Genomic DNA, 3360 nt, shown 5'->3' with positions numbered 1-3360 from the left:
CATGAAGTTTGGGTTGGGAACGACTGAATTCGAGTTTTTGCCGGAAAACTCGAAGAAACCGCCGGTTTCAATGGTGTTTTAACCGGAATCGAAGCTTCGGTAGTTGATTGATGTGATTTCTGTGTTACCTGGACGTTTGAAGGGTCGTTGAATCGACCAGGGGTGAAAATCAGGGGGAAACAACTTGTTTTGGGCATCAACGGAGCCTCATCGGAGCTCCGGTGGTGGCCGGTTTCTGCATAATTCAGGCGGGTCGGGCGGTGTTCTTCACCGACCCGGTTGACCCGGTTACCGACCCGTTTGGTTCTAAATAAAACCCGATTTTGATTCCCTGAAATCCAATTGCAAATCCTGACAGTTGTTTCTGTTTTCTTTTATTTTAAAAATTATTTTAAAATTCTGTTTTAATCCTAAAAATCTATTTTTAATTTCGAAAAAAAAAAAAAAAAATTTATTTTAAAAATCCAGAAAATTATTTTTTAATTATTTAAAAATAAATCTGATTTATTTTAATTAATTTTAATTAGTTTTTAATTATTTTAATTAATTGATTAATTTATAATTAATTGATTAATTAATTTAATTAATTATTAATTAATTTTAATTGATTTAATAATTAGATTTAATTACTTAAAATTGATTTAAAAATTCTGAAAAATAGTTTCGAGCTTTAAAATATTATTTTAAATTATTTTCTAGGCTCGATAATTTTTATAAGATTATTTTTGAGTGTTCGAGCCCTATTATTTAATTATTAAATGATTCGGAGACCGTTTTAATTCCGAAAAATGTTCGAAAATTCATAATAAATCAACCGTTCGTCCGTTTGATACGAAACGAACGCCTCTAGACTCAGAAAAATATTCTGCTTCTATTAAAAATATTTTTGAGACCTAAATTCTTTTGTATTAAAAGGATGTTTGTTTCACGAATCATCCTGAGTCGGTAATTGACTGATAAAATGTTCTTTTTGACCCAATTTCAACTCTAAACATATCGAGACCTATCTTTTGACGATTCAAATTATGGGCTACATGAATTACGTGAATATGTGTTATCTGGATAATATGATTACCTGCCCTATGTGTATGTATTATGCAAATAATGAGTCAGCATGTCTTTTGAATGTTATCTGAATGAGATGTGATTCTTATATATTATTATTATCGGGCGGGTAGACGATAGGGATAAGTGGATAGACTAGTCAATTATATATTGTCAGTTCATTGAATAGTATTATTTGTGATAGATGCATCTAGTATGAGACGTTCAAAGCCAGATAGAGATGGTAGAAGTGAAGCCTGATTGCGGGTAATACTGAAACAAGTGGATTTGGGATAAAGATAACCTAAGAAGGTAAATGATAAGAAAGGTCAAGTAGCTCGTCAAGGGTAGTACAGAGGCGATAGGACTGAGTGATATGTCAACTAGTTAAAGATCAGAGGGATTCTCAATTGAGGCAAGTATCTCTATCATCACTTATTGTTCAAGTGATATTTATTTTAAATTTTATCATGCAAGTATTGCTTTCCCTATTCTCAGTTTAGAATCGATAAACATATCGCTGAATTAAATAATTCTGTTTATGCAAGTATTCTTGATTTTTCTTTTAAATACTGCAAGTATTCCCGAACTTTCTTTTAAATACTGCAAGTATTCCTAACCTTTCTCCTTAAATACTGCAAATATTTATTCGCTCCTATTCTAAGTTCAGAATAGTTAACTGTTTTATATTTCGCTGCAATTACTCTTAATTATGCAAGTTCCTTTCACTATTATTTCTTTATCATCGATTGCTCTCTTGAGCAAGTACCCAAAGTGATTTGACATCAAAAATACTCCACGGACTGGATGGTTACTATATATATATATATAAGGACCAGTGATGAGCTGGATCCTATGGGCCGGAGATGGACCGGACCCTTTAGGCCATAGTTGCCTGGGTGCCCCATATGTTGGTTGGGTCTATGCAGTTGGGTATAGATCCGCACTATCTCCTGACTGATCAGCAGGTTATAGTGCATATGTTGGTTTCTAGTGTTCAGTCCAATTTATTGTTGTTCGCCATTAAGGGCATTCCCTCTTGAAATAAAAGGTGATTATGGGTTAAAGTTATTCTTTCTTAGCCCTCAGTTTTGGGAAATTACAATGTTTCTAAATATATTCGAGGTTCAGATTGTTGCTGCAGCATTAGTTGCTCAGTGATAGTTAGGATCTCGAATGAATTGAGATCTTCTTAATTATTCAACCCGTCCTTATCAGGCTGGTTTAGCAGGCTAAGTCTATGGAAACTTAGTCGATAATGATGGATACTGAATAGTTAGGAATTTCTTGAACGTCGTTTTATGAATAGTTAGTGCATCCATTGCTCAATTATGAGATGACACCAGAAGCTATTTTGAAAACACGCGATCTCTAAAAGCTCTGACAAAAATGTCATTATGTCCTTTGTGATTTATAGTAATACAAATCAAATTGATTTTAAGCTGATAAAGTATATCCTTTAAATGATTTCGTGTTTCGCTCTTCAAAATATTTCAGAGAAATTAATGTTTGAGACTCAAATTATATACTTGCTGGGCATTTTTGGCTCACTCTTGCTTTGTCAATTCTTATTTCTGCCAGAAACAGATAAGGACTAAAGTGAATAGCTTTGATAGACAGCAGAAGTTAGAGAAGTTTCCGTTGCGAGAGGTTGAAGATGTTAGAAGAATATGACAAGAGCATTAGTTCAAAGGTATATATACTTGTATTATAGTTGAAGTGAGTTGTAAAAGGTTAGATTCTTGTTTCATACCATGACCTGTAAAAGATCCGGACTCAAGGGGTTATTTATTTATTTCTTTACTTTATGTAATAATGGTTTAGTAACTCCAAATCTTGACCCCGGATTTGGGGATGTTACAGTTGGCATCAGAGCTACAGGTTATTGGTCACTGAAATAAGAATAGATGAGAGTAAGATAGAAATGATAGGCCGTACAAGATAGGAAAGATCCTAGGCATATTCAGGATAAATTGAGTTGAGTACGAATTAGGGTTAGCAGATCCAATAAGGAGATGGTAAGATAGGATTGCTGAGAAAGTGTAAGGCGAATATCACAACATTATAGGTATATTGAGTTCTCAGATTCTATAGTAATGAGAAATCGACAGATCGACGGAGACTGGGTAGGTTACCCTACTTTCATGTGGTTTTAAGGAAAATGCGATTGAGTCTTGTGAGAACTTCGTGAGTTTCAGTACGATTTAACTTAGAATTAGGTAGTAAGACGAGCTCCACGCCGAAGGTAACCAGTTGATGGAAGCTGATGAAAAACCAACATTGCGCGTTTCGAAGGCACCACCGTTGCGAGAAGAT

The sequence above is a fragment of the Apium graveolens genome, unplaced genomic scaffold, assembly GCF_009905375.1.
Source record: "Apium graveolens cultivar Ventura unplaced genomic scaffold, ASM990537v1 ctg3634, whole genome shotgun sequence".
Classification (NCBI taxonomy): Eukaryota; Viridiplantae; Streptophyta; class Magnoliopsida; order Apiales; family Apiaceae; genus Apium; species Apium graveolens.
This window is presented reverse-complemented; position numbering follows the sequence as displayed.